Genomic DNA, 17617 nt, shown 5'->3' on the forward strand with positions numbered 1-17617 from the left:
CTGTATTATTTTTATTCAGTCATATGAAGGGCTGGGGGAGGACTTTTGACAATCCTAGCTGTCAGTCCCTCTGTCGACAGTTGCTATTTTTTCCTATTGCTATTTCATTCCTTCCCAGAATCTCTTCTACTTCGTGGGTGAATGAGCGGAGTGGTGCCACCCTCACAGGGCAGCCGCTCCCTCTTCACGCTTGGTCTACTGCTCTGGGAAGTGTTTGCTTCATCTCTGGTGGAGGAAACCACAAGTTCTGCTGGCAGAATGGCCAGCGTTTTTCCCTGGTGTGAGTAGGGATGGCTGGCTGCTGTCTAAGATGATCCGTTTGAATGTAAATAATTATTGCAGACATTGGTAACAAACCGTAGAATCAAACAGAGTAGGAGCTCTTTATTAACCTAGGTTTTCAGAGCAAAGACTAACACCCACCTTGTGAACTTAAAGCTTTTTTAAAATAAAAGATTCAAATCAGTGTCATAGCAAACACTGACATCCTGGGTTCTCCCCTAGATGACTAGAGTCACTAGATTTCAAAACTTTTAGATTTTGAAATGCAAGAGAACTTACACACCTGTGGAAAGTTTTCAATGATCTTTTCTCACTAAATTCAGTTCCTTTGGAAATGTCATAGGTCCGGTTTTTTTCATTTAACCCCAAATTCCTTTCTTTCTTCTTTTTGTTGCATGTATGGCATGTGGAAGAAGTGCCCAGGCCAGGGATAGAATCCAAGCCGCACCAGCAGCCTATGCCACAGCTGGGGCAAGAACTCATCTTTTAATTCACTGTGCCTGGTCCTGGATCAAAGCCACACCCCAGTGACGTGAGCCACTTCCATTGGATTCTTAACTCAACTACACCACATTGGGAACTCCTGATACTTTTTTTTTTTAGACTATTTCCCTGAAACTACATAATCCATTTAAAGAAGTGATATGAATATTGATATTCTTTACTAAATTTTTGAATACTTCCGGAAGATGCTCTAAGTCAGTGCATCAGTAACTTCATGCTAGTTCTACTTAAATTCTCTTTTAGGTATTCATCCTGAGCCCCCTCCCCCTCCATCACCACCCATAAACAAAATTGCCAACAAAACAAATCTAAGCCTTTCCTACGAACACTACAACATTTGTCAAAATGACAACCCCTCCCACACTCCACTTCCTGAGAGACAAAGATTGCAAGCAAAAACATCCAAACATAAAATATCCCCCCCTTTTAAAGTTTAAGAACATACATTTTTCAGATAAGAAACTCCAAGGAAAATTCCAAATTCTCTTTATGATTTTTACTATATTCTTGAAGACTTGCAAAGAAGGCTACACTTGATGCAGAAGTTCCCGCTTGCTTGTTGTAAATAAATTCCAGAAACTAAGCTAGATAGTAACAACAGCATTACCTGATTACCAAAAATATATACAGGAGAATAAAACATCAACTGAAATTATGCAAAAATTATTACACACCAGTTATCAACACTTTCAATACTATAGGAGGAAATAAATTAAATAAGGCCACTTTACCTTGTTTGCTGACAAAGAGGCACGGGGAGTTTAAAGACCGTGAAAACTTGCTGTTGAATGCTGGGACTGACTTTATATAGCAGTAAGTTTGGCTTGTGAACTAGCAATATAAGCATCACCTGGGAACTTGTTAGAGATGCAAATCCTCAAGCCCTACCCCAGATTTATGGGTAAGGCAGGGTTTAGCAATCTGGTTCACAAGCCCTTCAGGTGAGAGTGATACCTGTTCAAATTTGAAACCACTGGTCTAGCTCCATTAGATTGAAATAGAAGTTAAATAGGAACATCTGCCACTTAGAAGTTATTAACACCCCATGGTTTTCAAAACTGACCAGACTTTTCTTCAATGAACTTTCAACAAACTTTTAAATTTCAGAACAGTTTTATATTTACAAAATGTTGCAAAGATAGAACAAAGAATTCCCAAATACCCACTCCCAGTTTCAGCAATTAACATCTAGCATTATTGGAGTTCCCGTCGCGGCTCAGTGGTTAACGAATCCGACTAGGAACCATGAGGTTGTGGGTTCGGTCCCTGCCCTTGCTCAGTGGGTTAACAATCTGGCCTTGCTGTGAGCTGTGGTGTAGGTTGCAGACGCAGCTCGGATCCCCGCGTTGCTGTGGCTCTGCCGTAGGCCAGTGGCTACAGCTCCGATTCGACCCCTAGCCTGGGAACCTCCATATGCCGCGGGAGCGGCCCAAAGAAATAGCAAAAAGACAAACAAACAAACAAACAAACAAAAAACCATCTAGCATTATTGCAGAACAATTATCAATTAAAATGAACCTATAATGACAAACTATCAATTACCATATACTTAACTATCAATTAGCTATCAATTAGCATATGCTATCAATTAGCATATACTTGTGGCTTTAGCATATACTTTATCCAGATTTCCTTAGGTTTTGCTTAATGTCTTTTGTGTGTTCTACAACCCCATCCTGGACACCACGTTACATTTAGTCATCACGTCTCCTTAGACTCCTCTTGGGTGTGATAATTTGTCAAACTTTGTTTTTGATGACCTTGACTGCTTTGAGAATTAAATATTGAAGAATGTCCCTCAGCTGGGATTTATCTGATATCTTCCTCATGATTAGACTGGGGTTATGGATTTGGGGGAGGAGGACCACAGTGACAATCTCTTCATATCCTGTCAAAGATACAAATGACAACGTATCTTATCACTGATAATATGTATTTTGATCACCTAACTGAAGTCAGGTTTCTCTGCCATCAAGTTAATCATTTTTTCTCCTTTCCATACAATTTTCTTTAGAAGTAAATCACTGTGGGCAGCCTATGCTTTAAGAGTGGGGGCTTATGCTCCACCTCCTTGAAGGTGGTATGTCTATATAAACCAACATCAGAATTTTGCATCTGAAAAAATGAATGAGAGCGATTGTGATACTTGAGATGTTTCTAAAAAGAATTAAAAACGTAAATTGAGTGAGTAATCAATGTAAAAAAAAAAATAATGATGTGGGAGATATGGCTGCCAGCAGAGGTGAAATGTGTATGCACAATGGGATACATGCAGAAGACGGCCTTAGCACATGCCACTAGGAGTGGTGATACAAATGGCCACCACTGAGAATTCCATGTCTTTTAGCAAACATATATCCAGGTTTTCTTTTCATCCTAAAATATTCCTGCTCTTCTCCTCCAGTAATTCCCAATCTTGGCTGCATATTTTTCTGCTGAGCTTTCTGGGTGAGGCTTGGGATGGGAATTTAAAAATCTTCCCCAGGTGATCCAGATATGCAAATGATTGGAAAATCACAGCCCTCAGCACTGAAATCATTCTCAGATGAACACTTTTTAAAATATATAATGATTTTAATATTTTTCATTATAGCTGGTTTACAATGATCTGTCAATTTTCTACTGTATGGCATGGTGACCCAGTCACCCATACACACATACATCCCTTTTTCTCACATTATCATGCTCCATCATAAGTGGCTGGACATAGTTCCCAGTGCTACACAGCAGGATCTCATTGCTAATCCATTCAAAAGGCAATAGTCTGCATCTATTAACCCCAAGCTCCCAATCCATTCCACTCCCGCCACCTCCCCCTTGGCAACCAAAAGTCTCTCCTCCAAGTCCATGATTTTCTTTTCTGTGGAAAGGTTCATTTGTGCCATGTATTAGATTCCAGATAGAAGTGATATCATATGGTATTTGTCCTTCTCTTTCTGACTTCATTCAGCATGAGAGTCTCTAGTTCCACCCATGTTGCTGCAAATGGCGTTGTTTTCTTATTTTTTATGGCTGAGTACTATTCTGTTGTGTATATATACCACATCTTCCTAATCTAATCATCTATTGATGGACATTTGGGTTGTTTCCATGTCTTGGCTATTGTGAATAGTAATGCAATGAACATGCGGGTGCATGTGTCTTTTTCAAGGAAAGTTTTATCTGGATATATGCCCAAGAGTGGGATTTCTGGGTCATATGGTAGTTCTATGTATAGTTTTCTAAGGTACCCCCATATGTTCTCCAGAGTCGTTGTACCAGCTTACATTCCTACCAACAGTGCAGGAGGGTTCCCTTTTCTCCACACCCCTCCAGCACTTGTTATTTGTAGACTTATTAATGATGGCCATTCTGACTGGGATGAGGTGGTATCTCGTGGTAGTTTTGATTTGCATTTCTCGAATAATCAGGGATGTGGAGCATTTTTTCATGTGTCTGTGGCCATCTGTGTATCTTCCTTGGAGAACAGTCTATTCAGGTCTTTTGCCCATTTTTCCATTGGGTTGTTGGCTTTTTTACTCGAGTTGTACAAGTTGTTTGTATATTTTAGAGACCAAGCCCTTGTTAGTTGCATCATTTGAAACTATTTTCTCCCATTCTGTAAGATGTCTTTTTGTTTTCTTTTTGGTTTCCTTTGCTGTGCAAAAGCTTGTCAGTTTGATTAGGTCCCATTGGTTTATTTTTGCTTTTATTTCAGTTGCTTTGGGAGACTGACCTGAGAAAACGTTTTGTAAGGTTGATGTCAGAGAATGTTTTGCCTATGTTCTCTTCCAGGAGTTGGGTGATGTCTTGTCTTATATTTAAGTCTTTAAGCCTTTTTGAGTTTATTTTTGTGCATGGTGTGAGGGTGTGTTCTCATTTCATTGATTTGCATGTAGCCGTCCAGGTTTCGCAGCACCAGTTGCTGAAGAGATTGTCTTTTTCCCATTTTATGTTCTTGCCTCCCTTGTCAAAGATTGATTGACCATAGGTGTCTGGGTTTATTTCTGGGTTCTCTATTCTGTTCCATTGGTCTGTCTGTCTGTGTTTTGGTGCCAGTACCACACTGTCTTGATGTATTGCCTGAAGTCTGGGAGAGTGATACCCCCTGCTTGGTTTTTGTTCCTCAGGATGGCTTTGGCAATTCTGGGTCTTTTGTGGTTCCATAGGAATTTTTGGATTGTTTGTTCTAGTTCTGTGAAAAAGGTCATGGGTAATTTGATAGGGATTGCATTGAATCTGTAGATTGCTTTGGGTAGTATGGCCATTCTTATGATATTAATTCTTCCAATCCATGAGCATGGAATATATTTCGTTTCTTTACATCTTCTTCAATTTCCTTGATTCATGTTTTATAGTTCTCAGCATATAAGTCTTTCACCTCCTTGGTCAGGTGTATTCCTAGGTATTTGATTTTTTGGGGTGCAATTTTAAAAGGTATTTTGTAATCCTTTCTTTAATACGTCATTGTTAGTATACAGAAATGTGACTGATTTCTGAATGTTAATCTTCTATCCTGCTACTTTGCTGAATTTGTTGATCAGTTCAAGCAGTTTTCGGGTTGAGTCCTTGGGATTTCTATATATAGCATCATGTCATCTGTATACAGTGACAGTTTTAAATCTTCTCTTCCTATTTGGATGCCTTTTCTTTCTTTCTTTTTTTTTTTTGTCTGACTGCTGTGGCTAGGACTTCCAATACTATGTTGAATAAAAGTGGTGAAAGTGGGGATCCTTGTCTTGTTTCAGATTTTAGTGGGAAGGCTTTCAGCTTTTCTCTGTTGAGTATCACATTTGCTGTGGGTTTGTCATAGATGGCTTTGATTATGTTAAGGTATGTTCCCTCTATACCCTCTTTGGGAAGAGTTTTGTTCATGAATGGATGTTGGGCTTTGTCAAGTGCTGTCTCTGCATCTATTGAGATGATCATGTAGTTTTTGACTTTTCTTTTGTGAATGTGGTGTATGAAGTTGGTTGATTTGCATATGTTGAACCGTCCTTGTGCACCTGGGATGAATCCTACCTGGTCATGGTGTATGATCTTTTTGATATGTTGTTGGATTCGGTAGGCTAAAATTTTGTTGAGAATTTTTGTGTCTGTATTTATCAAAGATATTGGCCTATAGTTTTCTTTTTTGATGGTATCTTTGTCTGGTTTTTAAGTGAGGGTGATGGTGGCATCATAGAATGTCTTTGGGAGTGTTCCTTCTTCTTCAACCTTTTGAAAAATTTTAAGGAGGATAGGTACAAGTTCTTCTTTGTATGCTTGGTAGAATTCGCCTGTGAAGCCATCTGGTCCTGGACTTTGATTTGTGGGAGTGTTTTTATGACATACTTAATTTCATTTCTAGTTATTGGTCTATTTAGTTGATCTTTTTCTTATTGATTCAGTTTTGGTAGGCTGTAAGTCTCTAAAAAGTTGTCCATTTCTTCTAGGTTGTTAAATTTGTTGGCATACAAGTGTTCATAGTATTCTGTCATAGTTTTTTGTATTTCCATAGTATCAGTTATGACCTCCTTTTTCATTTCTTATTTTGTTTATTTGGGTTTTCTCTCTCCTCTTCTTGGTGAGTCTTGCCCGACATTTGTTAATTTTGTTTACTTTTTTTAAGAACCAGGTCTTGGTTTTATTGATTTTTTTCTATTGTTTTTTTTCCTGTATTTTGTTGATTTCCTCTCTGATCTTTATGATTTCCTTCCTTCTGCTGATTTTAGGTTTTGTTTGTTCTTCTTTTTCTGATTCATTTGGGTGGTGGGTTAAGTTGCCAATTTGAGATTTTTCTTCTTTTTTCAGGAAAGCCTGTATTGTTATGAACTTCTCTCTGAGAACTGCTTTTGTGGCATCCCATAAATTTTGAGTGGTTCTGTATTCATTATCATTTGTCTCAAGGTATTTTTTAATTTCCTTCTTGATTTCCTCATTGACCCATTGGTTTTTTTGGTAGCATGTTGTTTACTCTCCATGTAGTCAGTTTTTTTTTTTTTCCTCATTTCTTTTCCTGTGGTTGATTTCTAGTTTCATGCCATTGTGGACAGAGAAGATACTTGAAATAATTTCTATACTCTTAAATTTGTTGAGGTTAGCTCTGGGCCCAGCATGTGATCAATTCTTGAGAATGTGTTTTCTGATTTTTTGGATGTAATGTCCTGAAAATGTTGATTAAGTCTAACTTTTCTATTGTGCCATTTAAGACCTCTGTTGCCTTATTGATTTTCTGTCTAGAGGATCTGTCCATTGATGTGAGTAGGGTGTTAAATCTCCTACTATGGCTGTATTCTCATAAATTTCTACTTTTATGCCTGTTAGTATTTGTTGTAGGTATCTTGCTGTTCCTAATATTAGGGGCATATATATTGACGATGGCAATATTCTCTTGAATGGAACCTTTACCCATTAAATAGTGTCCTTGTTTGTCTTTCTTTGTGGCCTTCATTTTAAAGTCTATTTTGTCTGATATGAGTATTGTAACTCCTGCTTTCCTGTCCTGTCCATTGGCATGAATATCTTTTCCCATCCCTTCACTTTCAATCTATAGGTGTCCTTTGTCCTAAAGTGAGTCTAACAAATTGTTAGAGACAATCTGACAGCAGATTGAAGGTTTTTGCTTTTTTATCCAATCTGCCACTCTGTGTCTCTTGATTAGAGCATTCTGCCCATTGATGTTCAAGGTGATTATTGATAGGTATGCATTTATTCCCATTTTAAACCTTGTTTTCCAGTTGATTCTTTGTTTCTCTTCTTTTTTTTTGGTTGGATGGTTTCCATTTGTTTTATGCTTGAGTGCCTTTCTATTCCATTTTTGTGAATGTAATGTTCAGTTTTGATCTGTGGTTGCCCTGTTTTTTAAGTATGTTAACCCCTTTCTATATCTGTTTGCATTAGCCTGATGGTAATTTAGCTCAAAGACATGATTAAAATAAAAAAATCTATTTTTTCTTACTTTCCTTCCCTACATTGTATGATTTTGATGTCTTTTTTTTTTTTTTTTAAACATCTTCATGTGTAGATCTGCATACTGGCTTATTTAAGTGATTGCTTTCTCATTGTGGCTTCCTCCATCCTAATTCTTCTTACTTTTACTTATTTTTTTTTAATTTAAAGAAGCCCTTTTAGTATTTCTTTTAGAATGTGTTTAGTATTGCTGTACTCTTTCAGCTTTTGGTTGTTGGAGAAATTCTTTATTTTTCCTTCTTTTTTAAATGATATTATTTCTGGATAGAGTAGTCTAGGTTGCAAATTTTTTTCCTTTCAGCACTTTAAATATATCTTGCCACTCCCTTCAGGCCTGTAGTGTTTCCATACAGAAATCAGCTGATAGCCTTATGGGAGTTCCCTTATAATTAATGCTTTGCTTTTCTCTTGCTGCCTTTAGAATCCTCTCTTTACCTTTAATAACTTTGGCATTTTTATTATAATATGTCTTGGTGTGGGCCTGTTTGGGTTCAACTTGCTTGCGGCCCTCTATGCTTCCTGTATCTTGATATTAGTATTCTTTAGATTGGGAAAGTTTTCAGCCATAATTTCTTCAAATATATTTTCAATCCCCTTTTCTTTTTCTTCTCCTTCTGGAATTCCTGTTATGCATCTATTGGCCTGTGTTATATTATCCCCTGGGTCTCTCATATTGCTTTTTTTTCATTTAGTTTTCTGTCTGCTGTCTTGATTGGGTGATTTCCATTATTCTATCTTTCACATGCCTAATTCATTCCTCTAAATTATTCCTTCTGCTCTTTGTTGCCTTTAGTTCAGTTTGCCTCTCTGCAAATGGATTTTCTACTTTTTCTTGGCTCCTTCCTATATTTTCTAGTTCATTTCTAAAGGAACTGCATTACCATTCATATCCTCTCTTAATTCCTTGATTTTCAGCCTTAATTCCTTCAGTATTTTCACTATCTCCCTTTTGATCTCAATGTCTGTTGGACTGCAGAGGTCTGTTTCATTGTTGACTGCTCTAGGTGAATTCTCCTGTTCCTTTAACTGGGAATGGTTTCTGAGCTTCTTCATTTTGCTTACGTTTTTCTTTTTCTGTGAGTTTGGGGAAGCCAAACTTTAATCTTTCAAGGCTACTTCTATGCAAGAGCACCCCTTTGTATTTTTTTGGGTGTTACTATTTATTTTTGGTGAGGGAGTTGGAATATTTGCTGTCTTTTTCTTCAGTGTGGGCAGGCTGTTATTCCCAGGATGCTCATTTTGCTTTCAAGGAGAAGGAGGCAATGGGTAGGGCCAGCAGTCAGTGCCTGGTCATTGGTCTCTCAACAGCAGCCCTGATCTGAAGGAAGGTGGCACAGGCTACTCCCAGTTGCATGGCCCTGGGAAGTGGTAATAAGCTCTAGGAAGATCTACAATGTGACCACAGCATTTGGCAGTAACAGCAGCAGGGTGCATGAATTCCCAGGTAGTGAGAGCAACAAGAGCTAGTGTTATATTGCAATGCCCTCCTCTGAGGTGATTGGAAACACAGGTGGTGCCTGTTCAGGGAATCCTGTTGGTAGTGCACCAAGACTGCCTCTGAAGTCAGTGATAACTGCAGTGGTTTGCCCCCACCACCTGTAGACCTTGCATGAAGCATCCCATCTCACTTATCCCATTAAGGAGGTGCTGCACAGGCTGCTCCCTGTTGCAGGATCCTGGGAAGTGACAGAAATCAGGCGTGTGGGTATTGCCTGTAGCATCTGGCTGTAGCAGCAGCAGGATGGGTGTGTTCCCAGAAATGCAAGAGCACCAACAGGTGGTATTCTGTCACAATTCCCCCCTCTGTGCTGCCCCTGAAGTGAATGGGGCTGCAAGTGGTGTCTGTTCACAGACCACTAGTGGTAGCAAGCCACTCCCACCTCTGGAGCCAGACATAACTGTGGTGATTTGCCCCTGCCTGCTGTAGACCATGTTAGAAGCACCTCATCCTGCTAAACCCCACTGGAGTTGCTTCACAAGCTGCTCATAGTTGCAGGTTCCTGGAAAGTGACAGTGATCAAGTATCAGCACTGCCCAGAGTGTTTGGCAGTGGCAGCAGCAGGGCGGGTGTGCTCCCAGGGGAGCGAGAGCAACAACAGGTGGTCTTCTGCTGCAGTGTCCACTGTGGTGCCCTCTGAAGTGGTTGGGGCTGCAAGTGATTTTTGTGCAGGTATCCCCAGTGGCAGTGGGCCACGCCCACCTCTGGAGTCAGAGACAACTGCAGCAGTTTGCCCCCACCACATGCAGACCACACAAGAAGCACCTGTCCCACTTAGCCCACACTGGAAGTGCTGTACCAGCTGCTCCTAGTTGTTGGGTCTTGGGAAGGGACAGTGACCAAGTGTCTGGGCACTGCCCAGAGCATTTGGCAGTGGCAGCTACAGGGCAGGTTTGTCCCCAGGGGAGTGAGAGCAATAGTGTCTGGTGCTTGATTGTAGTGTCCTCTTTTTGTCTTTTTTTTTCCAACCACTGAGGTGACCAGGGTCACAGGAGAAGCCCACTCACAGGCCCCCAGTGGTGGCAAGCCGCACCTCCCTCTGGCCTCTGAGATGACTGCCACAGTCTGTCCCTGCCACCTAAAGATTGTGCAAGAGGCATCACCTTGCACTTAGCCCTCTGATGCCCTTAGCCCACACAAGAGGTGCCTGGCCACTGGTAGCCTGCACAAAAAGCACCCAGTCTCCCCTAAATGAGCAAGAGGATTCTCACCCCCAGTAGCCTGTGTCAGGGCCACCCTGCCCTCTGAGAGCCCGCGGGCATGTGCACACTCAGGTACAGGGAGTTTCCTATGGCAGTCTCCCCCTCCTCTCACCCTCCCCAACTATGGCACCTTACCTCTCCTGCTGGTCCAGACCTTCTTCCGGCTTCCCTCTGCCATGATGTTCCTCTCCCTAGCCCATGGCATACCATTCCCCTGCCCATGGTGCACTGCTCCTTAGCCCCTTAGGCTGTCTCCACACTGTCAACCCCACTCGTCTCCCTGGGACTGACTTCTGGAGCCTAAGTCTCAGTGCCCAGCCCCTGCCCAAGCATCGCAGGCTGTGGTGTCTGGGCCGGTGGTTCAGATGATCTGTGCGGCTCTCACTCTGCTTTGCTGTTCTCTGTCCAGCTGCTGTTCTTTTCTTAGTGACTTTGAGGTCCCTCTGACTTAGCCAATCTTTCCATCAGTTAGGTGGCTTCTCAGGATGTGGGTTCCTTTTCTCATTCACAGCTCCCTCTCAGGAATGCTAGTCCTGCCCTGATTCCTTTTCTCTATTTTTTTTTTTTTTTGTGTGTGTGTGTTATACCTGGTTATGTAAAGAGTTTCTTGCCCCTTTTGGAGGTTTAAGTTCTTCTGCCAGCATTCAGTAGATGTTCTTTGTGAGTCATTTTATATGTAGATGTGTTTTTTTGATGTGTTTGTGGGAGAAGGTTAGCGTGACCTCTTACTCCTCTGCCATCTTGCTCTGCCTCCTACACTTCCCAACACTATGATTTAAAAGGCTGAGAAGAAAAGGAAAATTCGAGGAGCAAAAAGGAAGCTTGGAAATTAAAAATGGAACAGCAAACAATGAAAACCTTTATATAAGTGGTATTATTTTTCTGGCCTTGATACCAGTGAAAATGTTATTTTAATGTCTGGGTTGGGTGATATTGAGCAAAACATACAGCACACATTAGGCTCAGAAGCTGGAAGGCAGAGGAGCAATGAGAACATTATCTATGTTAATAAAATATTGGGAAAGACCATTGAAATAATTCAAGTCACGCAATTTGAGCACTGATTTTATCTTGTTCTTCAAATCCAGAGTGACCTCTTTCCATCAGTAATGTATATTCTTGCATTGTACATGTTTTTTTGGTTTATTGATTTATTTAGCCTCTAAAGTCATATAAACGTGTATGGGGAGGCAGTTAGAGCAGAAGGTTAAACTACACATTCCTTTCAGTTCCCATATTTTTGAGAATGTCCTAACAGCTGGTATGAAAGGAAAGAAAGGATTTTCCTTGCCTGAGGACCTCATAAACTTCCTGGCAGAGACAATGAGTGGACAAGTCGAGATTCCCAACTTCCTGGACTAATATCTTCAACAACTGGGTTGGGGGGAGGAGGGGATACAAGCCATTAGCTTCCCAAGTGGAGTATATGAATGCACAGACTTGAATTATACAGCTACATTTACTCAGTTGTTCTCTTTATTTAGCCCTAAGGAACATACGTCATTTTCTTAAAGAGATGGAGCTATAACAAATGAACTGATCAAAAGAATAGGAGATAAGCCACTGACTGGAAAAAAATACTTTCAGAAGACATATTTGACAAAGGGCTGTTATTCAAAATAGACAAAGAACTCTTAAAACTCAACAATAAGAAAACAAACAGAAATTCCCATCGCGGCACAGCAGAAACGAATTGGACTAGGAACCATGAAGTTGCAGGTTCAGTCCCTGGCCTTGCTTAGTGGGTTGCAGATCTAGCATTGCTGTGAGCTGTGATGTGGCTCGCAGATGTGGCTTGGATCTGACAATGCCGTGGCTGTGGCGTAGGCCAGGAGCTTTAGCTCTGATTAGACCCCTAGCCTGGGAACATCCATAGGTTGTGGGTGTGGCCCTAAAAAGCAGAAAAAAAAAAAAAAAAAAGAAAGAAAGAAAGAAAGAAAAAGAAAACAAACAACCCAACTAAAAAATGGACCAAAGACTTTAATAGATACCTCATTGCTAGTGGAATGAAAACTTATACAGGCACTTTGGAAGACAGTTTTGTGAATTCTTACAAAATGAATACACTGATCCCCTCCAAAAAGCTATACACCTTGAAGTCTACTAGAAATTTAGCATGCATATTTGCTCTGCTACATAGTTCATGAAAAAGAATATTACGTGAGTCGTTATATTTCCCTTCTTTTAGAAGGAAATTATTGATATCGAATAGCAGAGCAACCATCACAGTAAGAAACAGCAGAAAGAGGCTTCAGAAGGGCCATCACTACCAAGGGTCACACAGCATTAAGTGTTACATAGGCCTAAGAGAGAGAGCATATGGTTCCTTCAGGTTGAAAGACGAGAAGGTGAGTTAGCAGGGCAGCCACATACAGCATGCTGGTCATACAGCCAAGTGAGTTAGAACAGGCTTGAGATCTAGCACAGTTCTACTCTTCATCTGACTGGACAGAGGGTGCCTTTTCCTAATTTGCACAAATATCCTAATTTGCACAAATATCCTAAATAGCAGTGTTGTGATCTTTAATGAGCACCTTCAGTCAGATAAAGTGATCTGAGGGAGTTCCCATTGTGGGTCAGCGGGTTAAGAATCTGACATAGTGTCCTTAAAGATACATGTTTGATCCCTGATCTGGCTCAGTGAGTTAAGGATCCAGGATTGCCATGGCTATGGTGTAGGCCTCAGCTGCAGCCCCGATTTGATCCCTAGCCTGGGAACATTCTGAATGTTTTTAATGCCACAGGTACGGCATTAAAAAAAAGAAGAAGGGATCTGGGGGCTGCTGTTCCAGTAGTTTTGTTGCAGGGCGGGGGAGACAGACCAACCTCCAGACCAGAGATTTAGGATTTGATTACTGTTACTATAATCCCCCTGACTGGAAAGATCTGGGAAAACACAGGTTACATACATTAGATATTAATTTAGTTAGAAGTCTTCTTCATTTATACTTTTATGAAAGGACTTTAATATGTGCAGAACTTAGCCTTTTGTTTTTTTTAGTATAAAGTTAATTTAAGGTGACTTTCCAGATAGGAATGTACATTTATATCTCCCATCCTGAGTTCCTTACCCTCTTTTATTTAAGAGTACCATGACATTAACTGTATGTGGGAAGTTATTTAATCTGACTTCAAAGAGCTTTTATTACATGGTTTTGAAGTGTGGAACAGTACCCTTTATTTAAAACGTTCAGGACATAATGTAGCTCTAGATAGAAATGGCAAAGATAGTTTCCCCCCACCTTTTTTTAAAGCCAAGGTACTAAGTATATCAATTTACTTCCAATGACGTTACAAGCTGCCTATTCAGTTTGTTTTTCGAAAAACACAGACATTAGATGTTATGTGTTAATCAGACCTCTGTTCAATATGAAAATGATTAGGGCATAAACATTTCATAATAGGAAGTTATGATTGAATGATATCTCCTGACTTTTCTGTAGAACAGATAATCAAGTTGTCTTTCAAAGACTAAACCTGGAGTGAATGTTTTACTAGGGAAATAAATGAAATTGATTATATATTCTAGATTAAAAAAACTACACTATAATTACTTTCAATCTCTTCGTAGAATGTTTTTCCATTAGCAGAGATTTTAAAAATTGTTACAAAATGCAAGAGCATGGGAGCAAGAGCATGTTAATCATAGAAATTAGAAGTGGAAGAGACCTCTTGGACTGGTTCACCCTCTACTTGCCAAGATGGTACCTCATCCAAACTGCCCAGTCCAAATTAAAGGGACCAACGTGGTAGGCTCTGCCACTTCCCTGAAGGCTACTTTGTTCACTGGATTTCAGAAGACAATGTGGGCTTAAAGCAAGACTTGCAAATAATCATTTTCTAAAACTACCCGTCCTAAAAACGTCCCTGGTCTGAAAATCATTTTGATCCAATTCTTTTTTGCAACAATGACCCTATAATTGACCTTCTACTGCCCTGTTACCAAAGTGCAAGTATGTGCTGTGTCAAGCACTTCCCATAGGAGAGGCAAACTTGGGCAGCCCAATGGCTAAGTTGAAATTTTATATACTCTGGTGCTGCTCTCCCCACTTCATCCCAAGAGTATCTTTCTTCCCTTTAAAAGACAATCTATACAGCAGGCCAATCAGGCCACCCATCTTCTCTTTGCCTCACAGCCTCCCTGGTCTGCCATTCTGCATCGCATGCTAACCTCCCCAGAAATTTTTCACTGAATGTTCTGGGGACAAATTCTCAGTATCCTTAAATCCCTCCAAAAAATTTCCTCTTTCTCATTAAACTGATTAGATGGTTCTTAATTTTCAGCCGTTTGTTCTCATGTCCATGATTTTTGCCATATTTATGTGCCACTTGTATTAAAATGGGACTCATTCTCAGTTTGAGCCAAGGCAGAAATAGCCCTATTTTTAACAAATGGGAAAAGGCAATAGGTACAAGGAACTTACATTTCAAAGTATGGTGCTGTCTAAGACATGACAGGATATTTTGAAACTAGTTCATGCATCCTTAGTCCTTAGTGAACTAAGGATATAAGTGGCTTGAACAAGTGGAATAAGAGATCGTTTTTCCTCCTTCCCTTAGCCTCCCTCCGAGGGGCAGATGGAGAAAGATGGAAGATGTACTATTAGGAGCTCAAACTTAGGTTTGGACCAGGAAGAGGGGCAGGCAAAAGAGAGACCTTCCCCTGATTATAGAAGGAGCAGCTATATCTTCTTTTGTGAGGGAAAATACCTCCATCCCCAAAAATCCTCTCACTGGAAACCTGCCAAATCCACAGGGTACTCTTTCCTGTTGGATACGACCTTTCTTTTCCATTTCTTTCCTACACTCCTCACTCCCCTGCCCCAAATCTGAGAGGAATTGAAGGCAGACTGGAGTGGGCTACGAAGAGAAGGAGATAAGCCCACCAGGCAGAAGCTAGGAAGGTGAGCCTCAGGCCTGCCCCACAGACTTTCCAGGCTGAAACAGCACCAAGATGGCAGAGAGAGGGAGTTCCCGTCGTGGCGCAGTGGTTAACGAATCCGACTAGGAACCATGAGGTTGCGGGTTTGGTCCCTGCCCTTGCTCAGTGGGCTGACGATCCGGCGTTGCCGTGAGCTGTGGTGTAGGTTGCAGACGCGGCTGGGATCCTGCATTGCTGTGGCTCTGGCTGGCGTAGGCCGGTGTCTACAGCTCCGATTCGACCCCTAGCCTGGGAACCTCCATATGCAGCGGGAGCGGCTCAAGAAATAGCAAAAAGACCAAAAAAAAAAAAAAAAAAAAAAAAAAGATGGCAGAGAGAAAGCTATTCCCTTTGAGGCAAATTTAGAGCTTTGGTATTTAAACTGTGTTGGTCCTTTTAATTACTGACCTGATGCTGCTTTTTGGACTATAAGGGAAAGAGAGTCTTTGAATTACATAACAGTACCCAGAAAAAATTATGGATTTGCCTAAAGGCAAAATGTTTACAGATCAGGTATGAAAGAACTATTGGGCTGGGAGTAGAAGAGAAAAGTTTTCTTCTTTAACTCTATGAGAGCTCACTCTTCTGTTTGCATTTGTGATGGCCCTTCAAGACCCTTTAAAGCTTGATGTCCAGGGCACATGCACACAAATTCATCAAATCTCCAGTAGAGATAAATAGGGTCAAAATGCCCCAAATGCAAAACCCCTCAGGAGGCATAAGAATACCTTGTCCACTGTTCACATTTAAAGATTAAGAGCTCAGGATAGAATCTTACCTATGAACACGAACTTACCTTTTTTTTTTTTTTTTTTTAAACTAGCTTATTATTATTATTTTTAATCAGAGGGTTTTCTTTCTTTCTTTCTTTTTTATTTGGCTGTGCTGATGGTATGTGGAAGTTCCCGGGCCAGGGATCAAACCCAGGCCACAGCAGCAACCCAAGCTGCTGCTGTACTAACACTGATCCTCAACCCAGTGAGCCACAGAAGAAGTCTTTTATTTTTGGCCTGACATGTAGAAGTTTCTAGGCCAGGGACTGAACCCATGCCACAGCAGTGACCCAAGCCATTGTAGTGACAACTGCTGGATCCTTAACTCCAAAATCAGAGGGTTTTTTTTTTTTTTTTTTGAGGTATGATTTACATACAGTAAAATCAATCTTTTGTGGGATACAGTTTTATGTATTTTGATAAATGTACATCACAATCAATATATAAGATATTTCTGAGACCCCTAAATGTTTGCTCATGCCCTTCTGCAGTCCTCTTATTCCTAATTGCTGGCAACCACCAATCTGATTTCAGTCCAAGTAATTTTTTCTAATATACAAATGGAATTACACAGCATGCAGTCTTTCCTACCTGGCTTCTTTTACTTAATATAAAGATTTGAGATTCATTCATGCTATGTATATCAGTAGTTTTTTTTTTTTTTTTTATATCAGTAGTTTTTTATTACTGAGTAGTATGCCAAGGTTCTCTATCCACTCATCATAGATGGATATTCAAATTGTTTCCAGTTTTTGGCAATTATGGCAATTTGACATTTTACTTCAATATTTTTAAAATGTCAAGAGCAGTTATGTTTGAGGTATTAATTACATATATATTGAACTGTATATATTTACATATGACATTAATATAAATATACACTATTAATTTGAAACCATTGTGTTCTTTTTTGTTGAAATATAATTGATTTACAATATTGTATTAGTTTAAGCTGTACAGTAAAGTGATTCAGTTATATATATATATACATATATATATATACTTTTCTATTTTAAGTTGTTACAAGATATTGAATAGAGTTCCCTGTGCTATACAGTAAATCTTTGCTGTTTATTTTGTATATAGTAGTGCATATCTGTTAATTCATAGATGTAGTCTTTAAAAACATTCAACTTAGAATGGCTAGTGGTGTGAATACCATGCCTTAGGGAAAAATGTTCTAAACGAATTCTTTCTACTCTGCTCCCAGATACCCCTGCAGTTTTTCCGAAGGTAACAGTTCCTTCTCACATACACCACAGGGCAGGAGGCTGTACCATTACTCTCTCTCCAGAGAGCTTCTCTTTCAGCTTCCTGTGAGAAGCCTATAGGCTTTGAAACTTATTCTTCTATGCACCTGACTTTGGGATAAAAGAATTACATTCTCATTGGAGGAGATGGGCAGCTATATTTAAGCATAAGGTCTGACATATTTATTCAAAAAACTTTTGTTTCATAAAAAGAGAAGATGTATTTGAAATATTAATGAACCAATATTATCTAAAGT

Source organism: Sus scrofa, chromosome 9, assembly GCF_000003025.6.
Source record: "Sus scrofa isolate TJ Tabasco breed Duroc chromosome 9, Sscrofa11.1, whole genome shotgun sequence".
NCBI classification, from domain to species: Eukaryota; Metazoa; Chordata; class Mammalia; order Artiodactyla; family Suidae; genus Sus; species Sus scrofa.